Below are 24,947 nucleotides of genomic sequence, written 5' to 3' on the forward strand. Positions count from 1 at the left end.
CTGATTCCTAAGAATAAACCTAGCCCTACTTCTAGGTGAAAGGTTCCTAACCATCTACGAGGTCCTGGTAGAGAAATCTCTCAATCTTAATACCTTATACCATATATGTTTGCTTAGACCTTAGAGAATATAGAGATAGAATTCACTAATAGGAGGGGAAAGGGGACGCTCCACTAACTCATCACTCACCCTCTCAACCCTCTTCAATCTTGAGGTTCTAACACTAATGGAGACCTCTCTCTCATCAAGGTGAATGAATCAATGCCAACCAATCAATCAATAGATCAATAAAGCAATAAAGCATTAAGAAAACAAGATTAAAACTCAACTAAACTCGAATTAAAAGGAAAGCATATTGTAAACAAATACAAAGAATAGAATACCAGCTTTCACATGCCTAAATACCCTCAAGGGTTTAGATCTCCATGGAATGAGTTACAAAACAATATTTAAATGAATAAAACTCTACAAAAGACATGGAAATAAACACCCTATATTCGTGATGATGGCCTTGATGGGTAGTCTCAACGTCTTGACATATTCTTTTTTGAAGCTAGGGTTGCCAATGGCTTCCTTAATGTTATAATGGAGGAGAAATTGATTAGAGTTAGTGATGAAACTTCCCCAAGGTTACAAAGGCCTCTCCTTCAAACCATAGCCACCTTGCCTCTTCAAAGACATGAAAAAGTAAATTAAAATCGGGTAAAGTGGCCTTTTATAATGAAAACATTAGGGATCCACACGGGGCTCCCACACGATCATGTGGCAGGAAAATTCTCCACCCAGCCATGTGAAAATCCCACACAACCGTCAACAGTGCTTCCAAAATCTCCTTTTTCTAAGGCAACATGGCTGGGTACATGCCTGTGTGGTAGATCACGTGGCTTCTTGTGGACTAAACACCATTGGAAAGGCTCTTGAAGTCTTTACACAAGCCAGGACATGAAGATGTGACTACCTTTATGCCCTTCCAACTCACGAATTAAGTTAAACTCTTTCAAAAGTTGGCACACAACCCCAATGTGTATGAACATCGCTTGTGTCATATCCTTATGTCATGCAAAAGACACCTAAAATGTGTCTCTGTGACCTATCTTTGCTTCTTTTTCTCTCTACATGCCTTAACAACTCTATTTGCACTAAAGAACACCAAATACAATTTAAATGATACTCCAAAAAAACCTAATAAAAATGATGCTCAATGCATGTAAAACATATTACAAAATATGTTCACTAAAGCACTTATCAAACTTCCCCACACTTAAGCGTTTGCTTGTCCTAAAGCAAAACTAATCACTAAACTCAAGGAAAGAAAAGATAAGTACTTGACCTTAGGTTTACCAAAATAGTACAAGAATAAAAATCTAAAATCATAGAGAGATTCAAACACAAAATGAAACAATCAATGCTCTAGTAAACAATCTAATTAAAAAGAAAGAGGTAAAATCCAAAAGCATGTGTGTGTGAAGAACTCAACTTAGGTCAACACTAAAACCACTACTTAAAGTTCATATTACAAAGGGACTTATTTATCGACAAAAAGAATAGGTATTAGCATCTTGATGTTGGAATTTATGAGAGCTACATGAGCATTGATATGGCGTGCATGTTCCCAGTAGTTGCAATTACTGTCAATAAGCATGTTAACCTTAGTTGCATACCTACTATGTAGATGGTGAACAAATGATCCATTTATCTAGGGCACACATTAGGGAAGGGGTTGAGTTTGCTCCAAGCCTTGAGCGAGGTCATACATTATCAAACCCTCTGTAGGTGGTCACCATGGTCAAAGGAGATGTACATGAAATTCTTGCCTGGTCAATACATTTGTCAAGAGGATTAATCTGGGCACTATTGACAATGCCCTTTTGCGTGTGTGCCACAAGTGCATGGGTTTGTCAAAGTAATAATACCCTAGTGAGTGGGTAGTCGAATCCATAGGGAATATTAATTAGAAACACAAAGATTGCTATTTACCTAGGGTAAAGATGAATTGATAGTGATGTGAAAACAAATCAATGCAAATAGCAATAAGAAAAGAAGAATAAGGCATAAATAAAAGATAGGAGAGGCAATCGACGATAAATGGGGCACCTGGACCCTAGGTGATAAGTGCTTGTGCGATACGAATGCGAAGCGTTTATTCCTTATGTTGAGCATTACTTTTCTCGGGTTTTTACACTAATACGTGTGTTTTTATGTTACTTTTATGCAGGAAGGATTGTGAGGCTGACTATGAAGGAAATATGCCAATGTGGATCACAATGCACTGATTTTGGAGGAAATCTTGCTAAGGTTCAAACGCGAAGACATAGGTCGATGTGAGATACTAGAGTGTGTGCCAACCTCCTCGTATTCGAGTTGGCACATCCATTTGGAGGGGTACAAAGGCAGTCACACTCGAGCATTCCGACTTAAGCACATAGAACAAGAGTTTCACCAATGTGTACACCATTGAAGAAGCAAGTGATCCACGATGTGAACGTGTGCCCGTTTGCGTTACCCCGATGAAAGTATGGAATTGGGAAGCTATTCAGGTTGATACTATAGCAGAGCACTGTAGCAACATTGTAGTATGTACTGTAACAGCATTGTTCACAGCTGGCCGAGAAACCAGAGAAACAGAGAATCCACACGGGGGTGTGGAAATTATCCACGCCCATGTGGAAATTCCGCATGGGCGCATGGATATTCTTTTCTCCATCTTTTCCCCAACTTGCGAGAGGGCTTCGGCTAGGGTTTCGAGGGGTATTGGCTAGGTTTTTGGAGATGTTCTACGGCTCTGACATCGCTCATCGTTTGGAAAAAGATTATTGGGAGAGCTTTCGTCGGCACCGATCCGGCGAGGTGTATCCTAGGCCGGACAAAGGATCCCTTGCGACGAGTAGAGGACTCTCCACAAGACCATCGACACACCATTGAGGGGGTTTCTTTATGGATTCATTGCTTTTACATTCTATTTCTTTGATTGTACTTAGCTCCATTGAGAGCTAAACCCCTAGTGGGTACTCGGGTATTGTGAACCCTAGGATGTATTTGTTTCTTTGAACTTCTTTATTATGTTTTCAATAAATTGATGTTTATTGTGAGTTCCAACCTTGAATGCTTGATTGTATGAACATTTCCCCTAAAGTGACACTAGGGCTGAGAGTTCTTGTTGGTAACCTTGTGAGTGAGTGACACACCACGAGCGTTAGTCAAAGCTAGGTTGGAGAGGGTTGAGAGGGTGAGTCGAGAGGTACAGGAGCGTCCCCTTTCCCCTCCGGCGTGATAGATTCTACCACCGTTCCTTGAGTTCTTTGCGGTCATAATAGAGTGAATGGTCTAGGGGATGAATTTCCGCTGGGGCTTAGTTGCGCGTGCAACGGAGTGAAGAGTTGAGGTGATCTTAGTATCTAGGGCTTAATTATGGTTAGGGACCTTCCACCTGGACCAAAGGGTTAGGTCTATATTAAGAAAGAGATTTATCACTTGGAATCCCTAGAACTCATTGCAACTCTATGCGAGTGCGAGGTGTTGAGATTGTTCGATTTTTCCTCCGGGACATGTATAGAGTTAGGCATAGTTGACCTTAGATTTGGGACTATGTAATTAAGGATTTCCATGACTCACAATTGCATTTATTAGGAAACATAATAGAGGGTTCTTGCACTTGAAACAATTATCCTAGGCGGAGCATTATCCGGCTACCCCATCTCTATCGATTGCCTTACCCCCCTTCTTTACTTTTGCTCTCTTTCTTGTTGCTTTTATTGTTGAGAATTGAATCATTATCGCACTCCTTATCATTGATCTTTCACATAGCTAAGAATCGATTTAAGTAATTTTATTCCCTACTCCCTGTGGATTCGATACCCGCTCACCCGGGATTATTACTTCGACAAACCCGTGCACTTTCGGGATATACGCAAGGGGACCTTGTCACTAGGACTATTGTTTCAAGTGTAAGACCAATCATTATGCTTCTTAACTAATGTATAATGAGTTGTGGATATCCTTAAACACATAGTCCTAAAACTTAAGGTCAACCATGACTAACCCTACACTACGCCCTGGTGTAGATATCTCTCAATCTCGACATGTCACACTATATTAGGTTGCTATAGGCTCTAGGGATTCCAAGTGATAAACCCTATTCCCTAAAATAGATCTAAACTCTCGACTCACCCTCTCAACCCTCTCAAATCTAGCATTGTCTAACCCTCATGGTATGTCACTCATCCACTAGGATTACCAAAATGGATTCTCAACCCTAGTGTCACTCTAAGGGAAAATCAACTCAATAAACATTTATGATTTGAACTCAATTAAAACATCAATTAAAGAAAGCATAATAAAAGGTAAAAGAAACAACACCATCCTAGGGTTTACAAGTCTAAGTACCGACTAGGTGTTTAGCTCTCCATGGAGCAAAACACAATCAGTAATTAAATCAAAATTAAAAAAGATGCAATCCATGAATAAAACCCCCTTGGTGTTCGTGTCGATGGTCTTATAGAGTGTCCGCGTCTTCTCCAATGGTTCCCTCGTTAAGTCTAGGACACACCTCTCCAGATCGGTGCCGACGAAAGCTCCCCCAATAACTCTCTTCGAAGGAAATGTGGTGTAGAAGGTTGTAAACCGGTCCAAAAACCTAGCCAAAGCCTCTCCAAATCCTAGCCGCGGCTGCCTCCAAAGGTGTAGAAAAGATAGCCAAAAGATGGAAAAAAGGATTCTACAACCAGGCTAAAATCGCAACTTAAATTGGGCTTGAATCCAGCATCCACACGGGCGTATGGAATTTCCACACACCCGTATGAATCTCCAGGGAATCGATTTTTGCAGCCTGTGAACAGTACTACTATAGTAAATCACTACATTGATTTCCTGTAGTACCTGCAATAGTACTCCGCCAAAATACTCCCAAATCTAAACTTTTCATCGATGCAACAAAAATGGGCACACGTCTACTCTGTAGATTGCATTACATCTTCAAATAAAAGCAAATTTGACGACAATCTTGCTAGTTTTGCACAAGTCAGAACGCATGAGTGTGACAGACTTTGTGCCCTCCAATTTGCATATTTCCTTAAACACAACAGAGGTTGGCACACACTCACAACAGAGGTTGAAACACAATAGTGCCGAATACGAAATATCAATGCTCTAGCTAAAAACTCGAATAAAAAAGGACATCAAACCCAATGTAATGTAAGTTTGTGTAAACTCTTTCAATTCAACCCAATGTATACTCCTCAAAGTTCTAAGTATAAGTGACTTATTTATATACAAAAAGAAAGAAAAGAGATGGCAGTAGCTTCACACAACCTCTAAGGTAGCCATTTCCAAAGTGGCCGCTAAGGTGGCTTTCTTACTTTCAAGGTGGTAGCTCTTTCTACCAGGGGTAGTAGCTTTCACTCATCCCATGAGATAGCTCTTTCTCTCACTAGGGCATAAATAGTATCTGACTTATGAGAGTAGCATCATACTTCATAGTGGTAGCTCTTTCCATCACCAAATGCACAACGAAAACAAACATTTTTCTATTTCTATTTCAAAGTTTTTTTAGCAAAATTAACACAACAAAGAGCAGCTAAACTAGTCCCTTAAACATCAAACTTGAGTTTCCACAAGGTTTAATGAGCAAGTAATGCAATAAGTGTCAATCGGGCAAAAATTCCTAAAAATTCAAGTAAAAACTAGAGCATGAGAACATTCAATGTTAAAAATTCTGTTATACTTAAGAATACAACCATTGTAACTATGGTGAACCTCCATTGGCTACGTGAGCATTTTTCAATCAAAACTTATGTAAAGAACATGTCTAATGTGAAATCCCCCACCCCCAACAACACTTATGATGTACATTGCCCTCAATGTACTCATGCAAGCACAATAGGATATAAATCAATCAAAAGCATATGTGGAAGTGGGCAATTGAAGCAATACTCCCCTGAACTCCGAATGGTACATTTGATGGAGCTATATTCATTGAGAGTTGAGTCCCAATGGGTTGTGGAGCACACTCGGCCATAAGACCATGTCCATGACTACTCCTCAAATTACATACTCACAAGACCATTTGCACATATATACAAGGAGGTTCTGTGAAGCTCAACAAAAACAAAATAAACTCAAGTATATAAAGATATGAAAATGTAATACAACTCAAAGCAATGAAAATAAAAGATAAACTCAAAAGGAAGATCTTTCTGAGTAGTACAAGTCCAAAATAAAATACTGAAAATAAAATATGTAAACATAAAGAACTAAAAGAAAGATGCATCAAGCATCAGTGGAATTGGTTGTCGGCTCTACTGTTACTGCTGGTGTTACTAGTGATGTTGGTGAATCTATCAGTGCTACTACTGGTGATTATGGTGCTGGAGATACCAGAGGGGTCCTCAGTCTCATCACAAAGGGTGATGTCGTGTCTCGCTCGAGAATCTACTATAAGATGTCGAGATGCACCATCACCATAGTATGGTTCGCTGCCTGTGTGGCGCGAACCTAAGAAATCTTAGCATGCAGCACCCCTACAGCACTCTCAAGACTCTCAAAATGATCATAGGCTCAAGACGGAGAAAACATGCGCACTAGAGATGCTTCCTGCGCCAAATAGGAACCTGTGCTGCCGGGGGCGCCTCTATCTCCATCTTCTCCGACTGGGGCTCCTGCACCAGTTAGGAACCCTCTGCAATGTTGATAAGTGCTTGTGTATTAGTAATATGAAGTATTCTTTTCTTATGATGACCATTACTTTTATCAGGTTTTAACACTAGTATTTGTGATACTTTCATGCATGTAGGTTTGTGAAGCTAAGTATTAAGAAAAGAAGTCCAAGTAGATCGTGAATGCACTATTTGGTGGAATCTTGGAAGGAACAAATGCGAAGACAAAAGTTAGGTTCGAACATACATTAATGTGTGCCAATCTCCATGTATTCAAGCAATTATAATGAGTTGGAGGGGCACGAAGGCAGTCGCATTTGCGTATCCTAACTTATGCATTGATAGCAAGATCTTCACCAATGAGGCTTTTTATTGAAGAAGTGTCACCATCTACGACATAGACTTGTGGCTGTTTATGTTGCCTCGATGAAAACTGTGGAATCGGGAGTGTTTTGGTGGGGTACTATAGAAGGTTACTGTAGCGAACCAATGAAGCAATGCTCTGTAGCAGTTACTGTTCACAACCGGCCGAAAATCAGGATTCCATAGAATCCACACTGGTGTGTGGAGATTCTAGAGGCCCATGTGGAGATTCCACAGGGGCGTGTGACAAATTTACAGGCCCATGTGGATGCCCGATTCCAGCCCTATTTAAGCCGCGATTCAGCCCGATTTTAGAGGCCATCTTTCATCCTTCTCTCTAATTGTTCTCCATCTTTTGGGAGGCCATCAGCTAGGGTTTAGAGAGGCTTTTGGCAAGTCTTTTGAGTAGTCCTACGGATTCAACACCGTGCTTGTCTTGGAAGAAGGTTATTGGGGGAGTTTTCATCGGCATCGATCTGGCGAGGTGTGCCCTAGGCCAGACAAGGGGACCTTTGGAGAAGAAGAGGCTACTCCATAAGATGATTGACATGAATACCGAGGGATTTTTCCTAAGGATTACTAGTTTTTACTTTAGATTTCATTATTGAGTGTATCTTGCTCCATGGAGAGCTAAAACCCCTAGTGGGTACTTGGATTTTGTAAACCCTAGGATGTTTTTGTTTTATTACCCTTTTATTATGCTTTCCTTAATTGATGTCTCTAATTGAGTTCTAATCTTGAATGCTTATTGAATGATTTCTCCCTTAGAGTGAGACTAGGGTTAAGAGACCATCTTGGTAACCTTTGTGGATTAGTGACACACAATGAGGGTTAGACAAAGCAATGTTAGAGAGGGTCGAGAGAGTGAGTCGAGAAGTAGTAGAGCATCCCTTTTCCCTTCCAATGTGATTTATCCTACCTCCACATTTCAAGAGTTCTTTGCAGATAAAGTAGAGTGGAGGGTTAAGGGATGAACTCCGATGGGGCTTAGTTGCGCGAGCAACAAAGTGAAGCATTGAAGTGACTTTAGTACTTGGGCTTAATTGTGACTAGGAATGTTTCGCCTAGACCAAAGGGTTGGATCTACACATAGGAATAGGATTTATCACCTGGAATTCGTTGAGCATCTTACAACTTTACACAGTGTGAGGTGCTGAGATTGTTTGATTTCTCCATCGGGGCATAGCATAAAGTTGACCTTAGGTTTGGGACCGTGTATTCAAGGTTGTCTACGACTCATTAAGCATCAATTTGGAGACATAATAGTTGGTCTTGCACTGGAAACATTAGTCCTATGGGGAGCATTATCCGAGTACCCCACTTCTATCGATTGTCATTCCTCTCACTTATTTGTGCCTCTCGTTCTTGTTTCTTTTATTTCTATTTATATTACATTTCATCAACATAATTATTGTTCATCTTCACTTGGTTAAGTAGCAATCTTAGTATTTTTATTCCCTACTCCCTGTGCATACGATACCCCACCCACTTTGGATTTATTGCTTTGACAAACCCGTGCACTTCCATATAACACGCAAAGGCTGTTGTCATGTTTTTAGCGCCGTTGCATGGGAGTAGGCGATTAGAGATACTTTGTACTTCGTTACCTTAGGTATTCATCATTCATTCTATTCCATATCCTCTTATTCTATCATCATTCTGATTTTGTTTTCTTTTTTTTTTTGTGCAGCTCCAAGTTATGACCTGAGGAAGCCCCTCACCAATTATTGAAGGAGATCCTGAACTTGAACATACACTCAGAAGAAAGGGAAAAGAACCTGTGCAAGAATGGTAAAATCTAGATGAGGTTGACGGTGAAGGGTCAGAAAACATGGAAAAAAAAGAATGAGCAACAGAGAACGCTTTTCGATTACGCCAGACCCTCAGTTTTGGGTACACAATCTAGCATTGTGCGGCCCCCGATTACAGCTCAAAATTTTGAGCTAAAGCAAGTGATAAGTGCTTGTGTGATAAGAATACGAAGTGTTCTTTCATTATGATGAGCATTACTTTTATCAGGTTTTAGCGCTAATATGTGTGCATTTATGTTACTTTCATGCATATTGGGTTGTGAAGCCAAATATTAGAGAAAGAAGGCAATGTAGATAGTAAATGTACCATTTGGAGGAAATCTTGAGAAGGATCAAACGCGAAGACATAAGTTAGGTTTAAGATGTGAGAATGTATGCCAACCACCTCGTATTCAAGTTAGCACAGTGATTTGTAGGGGCACAAAGGTAGCCACATTCAAGTATTATGGCATGTGCATGTATAGCAAGATCTCCACCAATGTAGCAGTTTATTGATAAAGCAAAGAGATTTACGACGTAAACGAGTGCCCATTTACGTTACCTCGATGACAACATGAATTCAAGATTATTTCGGGACTGTACTATAGAAGGTACCGTAGCAAACACTGTAGCAATTCACTGTAGCAGGTACTATTCACAGCCAGCTGAGAAAAGTGATTTCCAGAGAATCCACACAGGTGTGTGGAAATTCCACATGCCTGTGCGTTAATTCCATAGGCTCGTGCTGTGAATCCACAGGGGCGTGTGGATTTCCGATTCCAGCCCTATTTAAGGACGATTTCAGCCTTGATTTCAGCATTCTTTTCTCCATCTTTTCCCTAACTTGAGAAAGGGTTGCAGCTAGAGTTTTGAGAGGTATTGGCTAGGGATTGGGAGAGGTTCTATGGCTCTGACATCTCGCTCCATTTGGAAGAAGGTTAGTGGGACAACTTTCGTCGGCACCAATCCGGCGAGGTGTATCCTAGGCCGGACAAAGGGACCATTGGACGAGTAGAGGCTTCTCCAAAAGACCATCGTCGTGACTATCGAGGGGGTTTTCTATGGATACTTGTTTTTACATTCGATTTCATTTATTATAACTAGCTCCATGGAGAGCTAAACCCCTAGTGGGTACTTGGATTTGTGAACCCTAGGATGTATTTGTTCCATTAAACCTTGTTATTATGCTTTCATTAATTGATGTGTTAGTTGAGTTCCAATATTGTATGCTTGATTATTTGAATACTCCCTTAGAGTGACACTAAGGTTGAGGGTTCTTATTGGTAACCCATGTGAGTGAGTGACACACCACGAGAGTTAGACAAAGCTAGATTGGAGAGGGTTGAGAGCGAGAGTCGAGAGGTAGCGGAGCGTCCCTTTCCCCTCCGGTGTGATTTATCTTACCTCCATATCCTCGAGTTCTTTGTGGTCATAGTAGAGTGAATGGGCAAAGGGATGATCTTCCGCTGGGGCTTAGTTACAGAGGCAATGGAGTGAAGCGTTGAAGTGATTTTAGCATATAGGGCTTAATTGTGACTATGGACATTCCACATGGAGCAAAGGGTTAGATCTACATCTAGGAAGAGGATTTATCACTTGGAATCCCTAGAACTCATTGCGATTCTATACGAGTGCGAGGTCGAGAGATTATTCAATTGCTCCTCCGGGACATGTATAGAGTTAAGCATGGTTGGCCTTAGATTTGGGACCATGTATTGAAGGATCTCCATGACTCATTAATGCATTAGTTAGAAAGCATAATAGAGGGTTTTGAACTTGAAATGATTGTCCTAGGTGGAACAATATCCGGGTACCCCATTTATATCGATTGCCTTACCTCCCCTTTATTTGTGCTCTTTTTCTTGTCTCTTTTACTTTTGTTACATTACATCTTGTCACACAACTATTATTCACCTTTCGTTTAGTTAAGAAACAATTTAAGTGGTTTTATTCCCTACTCCCTTTGGATATGATACCCACTCATCTGGGATTTATTACTTTGACAAACCCCTGCACTTTCAAGACATACGCAAAAGGCGTTGTCAGCCAGCATTCATCTAGATGATACAACAATCAGCATAGTTTAATGGTTTGGCCAATGAGGATCCAAAAGACCACATAGAGAACTTTTTAGAGGTGTGCAACATGCTCAAGATCAATAGAGTTATGGATGATGCTATCAGATTGAGGGCCTTCTCATTTTCATTGAAGGGGAGAGCGAAGCAGTGGTGACAAGATCCCCTTGCGTATATCCCGCAAGTGCACGAGTTTATCAAAGTAATAATCCCGGGTGAGCGGGTATCAAATCCACAGGGAGTAAGGAGTAAAGACACTTAATTTGATTCTTAGCTATGTGGAATATCAACAATGATAAGTGTGACAATGATTCAATTCTCAACAATTAAAAGCAACAAGTAAGAGAGCAAAAGTATGGAGGGGGTAAGGCAATCGATAAAGATGGGGTACTCGGATGATGCTTCACCTAGGATAATCGCTTCAAGTGCAAGAACTCTCTATTATGCTTCCTAATCAATGCAATGGAGAGTCGTGGAAATCCTTATATACATAGTCCCAAATCTAAGGTCAATTATGCCTAACTCTATTCATGTCCCGGAGGAGAGATTAAATAACCTCTCAACCTCGCACTCGAATAAAGTTGCAATGAGCTCTAGGGATTCAAGGTGATAAATCTCTTCCTAATTATAGACCTAATCCTTTGGTCCAGGCGGAAGGTCCCTAACCACAATTAAGCCCTAGATACTAAGATCCCCTCAACGCTTCACTCCGTTGCACGCGCAACTAAGCCCCAGCGGAGATTCATCCCTTAGACCATTCACTCTATTATGGCCGCAAAGAAATCGAGGAACGGAGATAGAATCTATCACGTCAGAGGTGAAAGGGACGCTCCTATACCTCTCGACTCACCCTCTCAACCCTCTCTAACCTAGCTTTGTCTAACGCTCGTGGTGTGTCACTCACTCACAAGGTTACCAACAAGAACTCTCAACCCTAGTGTCACTCTAGGGGAAATGTTCATACAATCAAGAATTCAAGGTTGGAACTCACAATAAACATCAATTTATTGAAAGCATAATAAAGAAGTTCAATGAAACGAATACATCCTAGGGTTCACAATCACCCAAGTACCCACTAGGGGTTTAGCTCTCCATGGAGCTAAGTACAATCAAAAAAATCGAATGTAAAAACAATGAATCCATAAAGAAACCCCCTCGATGGTTATGTCGATGGTCTTGTGGAGAGTCCTCTACTCGTCGCAAGGGATCCTTTGTCCGGCCTAGGATACACCTCGCCGGATCGATGCCGACGAAAGCTCTCCCAATAACCTTCTTCCAAACGACACGTGATGTCAGAGCCATAGAACCTCTCCAAAAACCTAGCCAATACCCCTCAAAACCCTAGCCAAAGCCCTCTCTCAAGTTGGGGAAAAGATGGAGAAAAGAATACCAAAATCGGGGCTGAATCGGCTTTAAATAGGGCTAGAATCGGGCGACTCCACGGGCGTGGACGGTACACGTGCCCGTGCGGAATTTCCACACGGCCGTGGATAATTTCCACATGCCCATGTGAATTCTCCGTTTCTCTTATTTCTCGGCCGGCTGTGAACAGTGCTGCTACAGTACATGCTATAGTATTGCTGCCGTGCTCTGTTACAGTCTTCGACCTGAATAACTTCCCAATTCCATATTTTCATCGGGGTAACGCAAACGTGCACACATTTACGTCGTGAATCACTTGCTTCTTCAATGATATACATGTTGGTGGAGCTCTCGTTCTTATGTGCATAAATCAGAATGCTCGAGTGTGTCTGCCTTTGTGCCCCTCCAAATGGATGTGCTCACTCGAATGCGAGGAGGTTGGCACACACTCTAGCATCTCACACCTGACCTATGTCTTCGCGTTTGAACCTTAGCAAGATGTCTTCCTAAATAGGTGCAATATGATCCACATCGGCCTATTTTTTTCATACTCGGCCTCATAACCCTACCTGTATAAAAGTAACATAAAAACACACATATTAGTGTAAAAACTGAGAAAAGTAATGCTCAACACAAGGAATGAACACTTCGCATTCATATCGCATAAGCACTTATCAAGTGGCTACACTCATTACCTAGAGCATCAATCACTACATGGAAGGAGATGGTGGAAGCTTTTCCTGCCCGATATTTTCATCCCAGAAAATCTGCAAAGCGTAGGAATGAGATTTCTTCCTTTGTGCAAATGAAATTGGAGTCTCTATTTGAGACATGAGAAAGGTTCGAAGAACTCCTGCGAAAATTTCCTCAGCATGGGTTTCCAGAGTGGATAATCATTCAGACTTTTTACAATGGTTTGAACCCAAGTACAAGACAGTTACTTGATACAGCAGCAGAAGGTACCTTAGATAGCAAGACCCCCAGAGAAGCCTGGTAGTTAATTAAAGAAATGGGTTTGAATAGCTACCAATGGAATGCCAGGGAGAAGAAGAAAGTGGCCGGCATCCATGAAATTAATGCGGTTACATCATTGGTGGCCCAAGTTGAGGCATTGAGTAAGAATTTAGACACTCTAACTTCTCCTAGATTGGTAACCGTAATGAGTTATGATGAATGTGGAGGGGGGCATGCCCTGTCCGATTGCCCGATAGCCATTGGTGGTACATCCTCCATTAAGCAAGTTGACTTTGTGGGTAATGCAATAAGAAACTAAGGCAGTCCTTATAGAAACACCCACAATCCAGGTTGGGGGAACCACCCAAATTTTTCCTGGAACTACCAAGGGCAACAAAAGGCCATAGCACCACTGAGTTTCCAACAACAAGCCCCGAACATGAAGAACCGAGTTTTAGGCTTGGAAAGCCTAATTACCAACTTAGAGAAAGCCTTGACTAGATTTGTGCAATCATCGGATACACGGTTTCAATAGGTCGAGGCTACACTTCGCAACCACACTGCTTTATTGCACAATTTAGAAAATCAAGTGGGGCAAATTATGAAGTCTCTATGGGAGAGACCATAAGGAAACTTGTCAAGTAACACTGAGACTAACCCGAGAGAACATGTGAAGACGATCACTTTGAGAAGTGGTCATGAGGTAGAGGGTAGGCTTCCAATTGAGAAGACCAATGTTGAAGCACCCGAGGTCGTAAAGGTTGAGGAGAGAGCTAACAAAGAGAAAGAGGTTTTACCCCCACCTTATAAGCCAAGAATCCCTTATCCTTTAAGATTGAAGAACGACCAAAATGAAAGAAGTTCTTGGGTTTATTCAAGCAATTGCACATTAACATTCCTTTTGTGGAGGCATTGACTTAAATGCCTCGGTATGCCAAGTTCTTGAAAGATCTTTTGACCAACAAGAGGAAGTTGGAGGAGAGTTCATCGGTGATCTTAGATGCCTCTTATTTAGTGGTGTTTCAAAAGAATATGCCGAACAAGAAGAAAGACCTCGAAAGCTTTGTGATTCCTTGCAACATTGGCAATTATGTAAAGAGATGGCATTAGCGGATTCAGGGGCCAGTATCAACGTCATGACATACTCTTTATTTTAAAAGCTAGGCTTGGAAGAGCCTAGGCCAACTCGGATGACATTACAATTGGCGGACGGAACAGTGAGACATCTGAGGGCCATTATTGAAGACGTGCTTGACAAGGTGGACAAGTACATATTTCCTGTAGATTTTGTAGTGTTAGATGTCGATGTGGATGTAGATCTTCTTTTGATACTTGGGAGGTCATTCTTGCGCACTTCCAAGGCAGTTATCGACATGGACGGCGGGGAGTTAACACTGATGGTTGGAGATGACAAGCTTACATACCGCCTCACCGAAGCCATGCGACATTCTCTTGACTTTGATGATACTCTGTATTTTCTTGACACTACCGATGAACTAATCGATGAATATGTGCAGGAAATGATAAATCCGGACCCGTACGAGGGGTTACTAGACCAATAAGTGTAGAATAAAAAGGTAATGATGCTTGGTCTAGAGGAGAAGGTACCATCTACTCCGAAGATCGTGAAGAAGATGCTCCAGAAGATGAAGCGGGCAAGGAGACCCTACAAGAAACACCAAAAGGTTGTTGGTGATGCGCAAGAACGGAACGGGGGTAACGATCGCTCAAGTGGTAACAAGCTGTACCTTCAGAAGATAACAACGCCCCTTGCGTATGCCCCGCAAGTGAATAGGTTTGTCGAAGTAATAAAATCCCAGATGAGTGGGGTATTGTATCCACAGGGAGTAGGAAATAAAAATACTTAAATTGTTTCTTAACTAAGTGAAAGATGAATAGTGATATGTGTAACAAGATGTGAAATAACAAAAGTAAAAGAACAAGGAAGAAAGCACAAGTAAAGGAGAAGGTAAGGCAATCAATATAAATGGGGTACCTAGATATTGTTCACCTAGGACAATCGTTTCAAGTGCAAGAACCCTCTATTATACTTTCTAACCGATGAAATAATGAGTCGTGGAGATCTTTAAATACATGGTCCCAAATCTAAGGTCAACCATGGCTAACTCTATACATGTCCCGGAGGAGAAATTGAATAACCTCTCAACCTCGCACTCGTATAGAATTGTAATGAGTTCTAGGGATTCCAAGTGATAAATCCTCTTCCTAGATGTAGACCTAACTCTTTGGTCCAGGTGGAAGGTCCCTAGCTACAATTAAGCCCTAGGTGCTAAAATATTTCAATGCTTCACTTCGTTGCACCCGCAACTAAGCCCTAGTGGAAGGTCATCCTTTAGCGCATTCACTCTACTATAACCGTAAAGAACTTGAGGAAATGGAGGTAGAATAAATCACACCAGAGGGGAAAGGGGATGCTCTGCTACCTCTTGACTCACCCTCTCCATCCTCTCCAATCTATCTTTGTCTAACTCTCTTGGTGTGTCACTCACTCACAAGAGTTACCAACAAAAACTCTCAACCCTAGTGTCACTCTAAGGGTGCATTCATACAATCAAGCATTCAAGATTGGAACTAAAATAAATTGAAAGCATAATAAAGAGGTTTAATCAAACGAATACATCATAGGGTTCACAAATAGCCAAGTGGACACTAGGGGTTTAGCTCTCCATGGAGCTAAATACAATCATTGAAATCAAATATAAAAGCAAAGAATCCATATAAAATCCCCTTGATAGTCATGGTGATGGTCTTGTAGAGAGTCCTCTACTCATCCAAGGGTTCCTTTGTCCGGCCTAGGATACACCTCGCCGGATCGGTGCCGACAAAAGCTATCCCACTAACCTTCTTCCAAATGGAGCATGATGTTGGAGCCGTAGAACCTCTCTAAATCCCTAGACAATACCGCAAAACCCTAGCTTCCAATCTCTCTCAAGTTGGGGAAAAGATGGAGAAAAGAATTCTGAAATCGGGGTTGAAATCGGCCTTAAATAGGGCTGGAATCAGGAATCCACACTCCCATGTGGGCTCCCCTGTGGATTTTTCACATGGGCATGTGGAATTTCCACACAACCGTGTAGACTCTTTGTTTTCATCCTTCTCTGGCCGGTTGTGAACAGTATCTACTATAATGTTTTGCTACAATGTTTGCTACAGTGCCAGCCTGAAACACTCTCGAATCCATGCTTTCATCGAGGTAACGTAAACGGGCACACGTTTATGTCATAGATCTCTTTGCTTCTTCAATAATGGACATATTGGTGGAGATCTTGCTATACATGCACAAGCCGGAATTCTTGAATGTGACTGCCCTTGTGCCCCTCCAAATCGTTGTGCTAACTTGAATACGAGGAGGTTGGCACACATTCTCGTATTTTGAACTTGACTTATGTCTCGCGTTTGAACCTTCTCAAGATTTCCTCCAAATGGTGCATTTACGATCCACATTAGCTTCATTCTCTAATATTCGGCCTCAAAACCCTATCTACATGAAAGTAACATAAATACACACATCTTAGTGTTAAAACCCGATAAAAGTAATGCTCATCATAAGGAAAGAACACTTCACATTCTTATCGCACAAGCACTTATCAGAAGACTATGTTCATCATGCTTCCAAGTCATGGGTAAGAGAAAAACCTTCATCTATGAGCCATCGTGAGATGAGACAAGATACTTCAAGCTAAGAGATGTAAAACAAGCGCTTCTTTTGAGGCAACCCAAGTCTTTACTATTTTCTAGTGTTTAGTTTAGTGTTTGCATGAATAAGAGCTTGAGTATTGGTGTTTTGATTCTTATATGCCATTGCTATGTTTCTCTTGTGGATTATTGGTGTTTTCATATGCTTAATCACATATGACAAAGTATCTTGTTCGTTTGAGCATACTTTTAATGATTCTCTGGTTACTTGTACATATTATAGGTAGGCTTTGAATAGTTGTAAATGTTCAAAAATTTTCTGCAAAGTCTGTAATTTTTTCTAAGTCTTCCATAGAAAACACACGGCCGTGTGGAAATTATACATGGGCGTATGTTTTCGCTCAGAGCTCATCCTGAGAGGACACAAGGGCGTGTGTCTGCCCCTATGAACGACCTTGTGATGGTCACATATCCATGTGGAATTTCCACACAGGCATGTGTTTCTCAGCGGGCGTTCAGTGCACTATCCCGTAAAACACAGGGGCATATGTCTGACCCTGTGTTTGACCCTGTGCATTACACATGGGCGTGGGTAATTTCCACACGCCCATGTGAATTCCTATAGAGAAGACCTCGCCATCTCGAGACCACACAGGGACGTATGAATGCCCCTATGACTGGTCCTGTGAAGATCCATGCCCATGTGGAATTTCCACACGAGCGTGTGAAACACTTAGAAAAATTCTCTGGTGGATAGAGAAGCCACAGGGGCGTGTGAATGCCCCTATGACTGGTCCTGTGAAGATCCACGCCCATGTGTGATTTCCACATGGGCGTGTGAAACACTTAGAGAAATTCTCTGGTGGACAGAGAAGCCACAGGTGCGTGTGGATGCCCTTGCAAATGGGCGTGGGGAATTTCCACACGCTCGTGTGGATATGTTTAGAGACCAACCCGAGAGCACACAGGCCGTGTGTCTGCCCTTGTGAAGCTCCCCTGTGGAGTCACATGGACGTGGGTAATTTCCACACGCCCATGTGGATGTACAAAATACTGGCTTTTCCTTAAAACTTCTTTGCATTTCTTCATCATTTCACTCCAAAACATTTAGAGAACACACCCTTGCACTCTCCCGACTTCGCACCATCGATTTATTCTCATTTAGTCGGTAAGCTTCTCTTTCTCTTTTCTTCTCCCAGTCTTCATTTATTTTGCCGCACCAGCATCATCTTCACCAGCAGTGGTAGCAGATGCACCAGTAGTAGAAACCAACGCTTGATACGTCTTTACTCTCCTTTGTTCTTATTTTCTTGTATTTCATTTTTGTATTTTATTTTGGACTTGCACTACTCAATAAGGACTCTTCCTAATGAGTATGTCTTTTATTTGTGTTGTCTCATGTTGTATTTCATTACTTTACTTATATATACTCAAGTTTTATTTTGTTTTTGTTGAGTTTTATTGAACCCCCTTGTGTATGTGTGTAGATGGTCATGTCAGTATGGGAATTGAGAATTAGTCATGGACACGATCAAGGTGTTTTACACTTGGCCGTGTGTGCTTCACAACCCGTTGGAACTTCACTCCCACAATCTAGCTCCATCAAATGCAACACTAGGAGTCAGGGGAGTATTGTTTCAATTGCCACTCCCACATATTTGCTTGATTGCTCTACTTTCTATTATGCTTGCATGTGTACATTGAGGAAATGTACATTTTAAGTGTGGGGGTGTTCACTTTGCACATGTCCTTTACATAAGTTTTGATTGACATACATTCTCACATAGCCAATGGCCGTGCACCTTAGTTGCAATAATTGTATTCTTGAGTTTAGGAGGATTTTTAACATTGAATATTCTCATGCTCTAGTTTTTCTTGAATTTCTAGGAATTTTTGTCCTATTGATACTTGTTCCACTACTCGCTCATGAAACTCTTTTGGAAACTCAAGTTCTGTGTTTAAGGGACTAAGTAGTTTTATTTTTGGTGTTTTTCTTGTTAGAAAAAAAGATATATTGTTTAGTTGTACATTGAGGATGGAAAGAGCTACCACCTATGAAGTATGAAGCTACTCTCTTAAGTAGGATACTAGTTATGCCCTAATGAGAAAAAGAGTTATCTCATGGGATGAGTGAAAACTACCACCCCGGTAGAAAGTGCTAAATAAGTCCCTTATACTTAGAACTTTGAGGAGTATACTTTGGGTTGAATTGAGTGAGTTAACACACACTTGCATGATTTCGGGTTTGTTGTACTTTTTGATTCATGTTTTTAGCTAGAGCATTGATTTTTCATATTTAGTGTTGAAATTTTCCTTACTTGTAGAATGGTCTCCTTGCATATTTTGCTGAACCTAAGGACAAGCACTTTCAATGTTTCCTTCTTCTATACTTCAATGTTTTATTTTTGCTTGAGGACAAGCAAAAGTTTAAGTGTGGGGGAGTTTTATAAGTGTTTGTGCATTAGGAATACAAAGTATTCCTTCTTACGATGAGCATTAGTTTTATCAGGTTTTAGCGCTAACACATGTGTATTTGTGATACTTTCGTGAATGTAGGTTTGTAAAGCTAAGTATTAAGAAAAGCAGCCCTAGTAGATCAAGAATGCACTATTTGGTGGAATATTGGAAGTAACAAACGTGAAGACACAAGTTTGGTTTGAAGACACGTGAATGTGTGCCAACCTCCATGTATTCAAGCAATTACAATGAGTTGTAGGGGCACAAAGGCAGTCGCATTTGCATATCATGACTTGTGCATTGATAGCAAGATCTTCATCATTCGCGATCTATGGCATAGACATGTGCCCGTTTATGTTACCTCGATGAAAAGTGTGGAATCGGGAGTGTTTCGGCGCGGCTGTAGCAAAATGATGTAGCAGTTACTGTTCACAGCAGGCCAAAAATCAGGATTCCAGAGAATCTACATGGGCTTGTGGAAATCCCACATGCCCGTGTTTAAATTCCATAGGTCCGTGTGAAAAATCCTCAAGCCCGTGTGGATGCTCGATTCCTGCCCTGGTTAAGCCGCGATTTAGCCTGATTTTGGACGTCATCTTTTATCTTTTTCTCCATCTTTTGGGAGGTCGTCGGCTAGGGTTTAGAGAGGCTTTTGGCAAGTCTTTGGAGTGGTCCTTTGGATTCAACACCGTACTTCTCTTGGAAGAAAGTTATTGGGGGAGCTTTCATTGGCATCGATCCGGCGAGGTGTGCCATAGGCCTGACAAGGGGACCTTTGGAGAAGAAGAGGCTACTCCACAAGACCATCGACATGAATACCGAGGGTGTTTTTCTATCGATTACTTGTTTTTACTTTTGATTTCATTATTGGTTGTATCTTGCTCCATGGAGAGCTAAACCCCCTAGTAGGTACTTGGATTTTGTAAACCCTAGGATGTTTTTGTTTCATTGAGCTTTTATTATGCTTTCCTTAATTGATGTCTCTAATTGAGTTCTAATCATGAATGCTTGTTGAATGATTTCTCCCTTAGAGTGACATTTGGGTTGTGAGAACATCTTGGTAACCTTTGTGGATGAGTGACACACCATAAGGGTTAGACAAAGCAAGGTTGGAGAGGGTCGAGAGGGTGAGTCGAGAGGTAGCGGAGCGTCCCTTTTCCGTTCCAATATGATTTGTCCTACCTCCACATTCTAAGTGTTCTTTGTAGTCATAGTAGACTGAAGGGCTAAGAGATGAACTCCAATGGGGCTTAGTTGCGTGAGCAACAGAGTGAAGCGTTGAAGTGACTTTAGTACCTGGGGCTTAATTGTGACTAGGGATCTTTTGCCTGGACCAAAGGGTTACATCTACACATAAGAATAGGGTTTATCACCTGGAATCAGTTGAGCATCTTGTAACGTTACATAGTGTGAGTTGTTCAGATTGTTTGATTTCTCGGCTGTTGCATAGTGAAGAGTTAGTCACAGTTGACCTTAGGTTTGGGACTGTGTATTCAACGATGTCCATAACTTATTAAGAATTAATTAGGAGACATAATAGTTGGTCTTGCACTTGAAACATTAATCCTATGGGAAGCATTGTCCGAGTACCCCACTTCTATCGATTTCCTTTCCTTCCACCTATTTGTTGCTCTCGTTATTGTTTCTTTTATTTCCGTTTATATTACATTTCATCAACATAATCATTTTTCATCTTCACTTACTTAAGTAGCAATCTTAGTAATTTTATTCCCTAATCCCTGTGGATACGATACCCCAATCATCTGGGATTTATTACTTCAACAAACATGTGCACTTGCGGGTAACACTCAAGGGACATTATCAAATGTCACCTCCTCCCTCGGCTATCTCTCGGCCAGGTGTAATTGGTACATGCACTCCCTGCTGATACCTGCGTAACATCCCCATCTATCTCATCGTCATTTTACCTAGGGGTGGGTACGATCGTCTTCTCGGCCGCTCTAATAGCATTCCAGAGACCTATCCCCATGATGAGTCTTGTAATATATGGACCAGAGAAAAGCACTCCAATCCTGGCATACTAACCCTGATGCCTCAGGTACTCTGCTAGTATGTGGCCAAGATGAATCGGTTGGCTTTGTATCGTGGAATACAAGCAGAGAAGCTCCTGTCAGCTCACAACACCTGTACTATCATACTGGCCATTCACTGATCTGTTCAGGATTGCGTGAATGTATCTGTAGCTCGGCCGAGACGGGCAAGTAACATTCGACACCCCGGGCTCATACTGACCACGGGCGCATAATACTCGATGCGCGCACTGAGGAGTAAAGCTACCTGGGTAATCTGTAGGAAGGTTCTTGTACTCCTCTATTGCAATAAAGTCCTCATCATATAATCCCAACCGAATCGAGAACTATGTGACACTTATACTATAGTGATGCCCGAATACTCTGAACTATATGGCATCATCGCTATCGAAACTACTGTATGACCGGTCGAACTCAAAGGACAATAATACCTCCAACATCAACATACGGATAACTGGCTCGGTAATAGATAGTAATCTCCTTCAGCTACCCACTGATAACAGTTTATCGACCTCATCGGCCATATCTTGTATGAGTTGAACCTCTCTAAGTGCACGCAAGTCTAGGAATCGAGTCTGTGTGAACTTGAGCTTCGACAATCGCTCAAATCGAGCCTGGTGCTCTTGTATCGCAAACTCCATTGTTCCGGCTCAGGTGAGTGCTTGCTTTGACGCTTGCCGGCTTGCTTCTTGGTTCTGGGGCCATACCTGCAAGTATTGAAACAAAATTGATCAAATTCATTCAAAATAGCAATACTACAGAAATCCAGACGGTCGTGTGGAAATTCCACACGTCCGTGTTCATTCACGGGGCGTGAACACCGCTTCGCTACTATGCAATACACACCAAAATACATCATAAATTCCTTCTAAAATGCTTCTAAAACATACATTCATCATTTAAACATCAAAATGAAGCACATTCGCCAGATTTAATCGAATAAAATCAAGTATGGCGAAGAAAAGAGAGAATGAGGGTTTACCGACAAGATGAAGATAAAAACCTTGAAATTGGCAGAAACACTCAAGTAAAATCTCTGTAAGTCGATGGTGCAAAGTTAGGAGAGTGCAAGGATGCATTCTTAAAGTGTTTGGGAGTGTGAAAAATGAAAAGATGAATAAGATTTCTAAAAAGAAATCACTGCCTTTTGTTTTCTGTACATCCACATGGGCGTGTGGAAATTACCCACGCCTGTGTAACTCCACAGGAGAGCCTCACAGGGGCAGACACATGCCTCTATGTGCTCTTGGGATGGCATTCTTTGCCTCTGAACACATCCACACCGGTGTGTGAAAATTCTCCACGCCCTGTGCCCGACTCATAGGGGCACCCACACGCCCCTGTGGTTTCTCTGTCCACATGAGAATTTCTCTAATTGTTTCACACGCCCGTGTGAAAATTCCACACAGGCGTAGATCTTCATAAGGACATTCACAGGGGCAGTCACACGCCCCTATGTCTTTTTAGGATAGAGGGAATCTTCTCTGCAGAGATCTATACCTGCGTGTGGAAATTACCCACGCCCATATGTAATTCACAAGGTTAGACATAGGGGCAGATACATGCCCCTATGTCTTCTCGAGATAGAGCATTGAACTCTGCAGAGAAACACACTCCCTTGTGGAAATTATCCACGAGTGTGTGACTGTCACAAAGTCATTCTCAGGGGCAGACACACGCCCCTGTGTCCTCTCGGGATGAGCTCTGAACGGAAACACACACCCGTGTAGAAATTCCACACGGTCGTGTGTCTTCTCTGGATGACTTAGAAAAAACTACAGACTCTGCAGAAATTTTTGAACATTTACATCTATTCAAAGCTTGCCTACATCATGCAAATGTTACCAAAGAATCATGAAAAAATATGCTCAAACGACTAAGAAAACTTTGTCACACACAATTAAGCACATGATAGCACCAACAATCCACAAGAAAATCATAGTAATTGCATGTAAAAATCAAGACACCAACACTGAAGCACTTATTCATGCAAAAACTAGACTAAAACCTAGAAAAACAGTAAAGACTTTGCTTGCCTCCCAAGAAGCGCTTGTTTAACGTCACTTAGCTTGACATACCTGACCTTACCTCACGGGGGCTCATAGATGAAGGTTTCCCTCTTACCCATGACTTGAAAGCATAATAAACATAGTCTTTTGAAGGTATAGGGGGAGTTATCAAGTTTGTTACCACAGAAGGGTTCATCACCCTTACTCCGTTCTTCCACATCCCCATTAACCTTGGGGCGTTTCTTGTGACGTCTCCTTACATGCTTCCTCTTTCGGAGCATCTTTTTCATGATCCTTGGGGTAGGTTGTACCTTGTCCTCTAGACCAAGCATCATGACTTCTTCATTCTCCAATTCTTGGTCTAGCACCCCTTCTTATGGGTTCGGATTCATCATTTCCTACACTTATTCATCTATTAGTTCATCAGTAGTATTAAGAAAGTAAAGAGTATCATCAAAGTCTACAGAATGTTTCATGGCTTCGGTAAGGCGGTATGTAAGTTTGTCATCCCCAACTCGTAAAGTTAACTCCCCACCGTCTATGTCAATGAGAGCCTTAGAAGTACGCAAGAACGGCCTCCCAAGTATCAGCAGGACGTCAACATCCTCATCAATATCTAACACTACAAAGTCCACAGGAAATATGTACTTGTCAACCTTCACAAGTACATCTTCGATGATGCTCCTTGGATGTTTAACCGTTTGGTTTGCCAATTGTAATGTCATCTAAATGGGCCTAGGCTCTCTCAAGTCTAGCTTTTGGAAGAATGTATAAGGCATGACGTTGATGCTAGCCCCTAAGTCTGCCAATGACTTTTCTTCACCTATGTTACCAATGTTACACGGAATGATGAAGCTTCCGGGGTCCTTCTTCTTGTTTGGCATATTCTTTTGCAATACCACCGAAAATGAAGCATCTAGAATCAGAGATGCACTCTCCTCCAACTTCATGTTGTTGGTTAAGAGGTCCTTGAGAAACTTTGCATAATGAGGCATTTGAGACAATGCCTCCACAAATGGGATGTTGATGTGCAACTGCTTGAATAACCATAATAACTTCTTATATTGCTCATCATCTTGGTCGTTCTTCAATTTTGAAGGATAAGGGATTCTTGGCTTGTATGGTGGGGGTGCCACCTCCTTCCCTTTGTTGGCTCTCTCCTCAACCTTCATGACCTCAGGTGCTTTAACATTGGTCTTCTCACTCGGAAGCCTACCCTCAACCTCACGACCAATTCTCAAAGTGATCGCCTTCACATGTTCTATCGGATTTGTTTCTGTGTTACTAGGCAAGCTTCCTTGAGGTCTCCCCGATAATGACTTTATAATTTTGCCCACTTGATTCTCGAAATTGTGCAATGACGTGGTGTGGTTGCAAAGTGTAGCTTCAACTTATTGAAATCTTGTATCCGACAATTGAATGAAATTGGTTAAAGCCTTCTCTAGATCGATCATCCTTTTCTCCAAACCTAAAACTTGGTTCTCCATATTCAGGGCTTGTTGTTGTTGTTGGAAACTGGGCGGTGCCATTGTCTTCTGTTGCCCTTGATTACTCCATGAGAGATTTGAATGACTCCTCC

General features: G+C 41.6%; 1 non-coding gene across 1 annotated transcript; it reads right to left on the reverse strand.

Moving 5' to 3' along the window:
• Nucleotides 1-13,012: 13,012 nt before the first annotated feature.
• On the reverse strand, nt 13,013-13,119 carry LOC120278289. The gene has a single exon (XR_005541627.1). It is a non-coding gene; the product is annotated as a small nucleolar RNA R71 (small nucleolar RNA).
• Nucleotides 13,120-24,947: the final 11,828 nt, after the last annotated feature.

This window comes from Dioscorea cayenensis, chromosome 15 (genome assembly GCF_009730915.1).
Source record: "Dioscorea cayenensis subsp. rotundata cultivar TDr96_F1 chromosome 15, TDr96_F1_v2_PseudoChromosome.rev07_lg8_w22 25.fasta, whole genome shotgun sequence".
In the NCBI taxonomy this organism is placed as follows: Eukaryota; Viridiplantae; Streptophyta; class Magnoliopsida; order Dioscoreales; family Dioscoreaceae; genus Dioscorea; species Dioscorea cayenensis.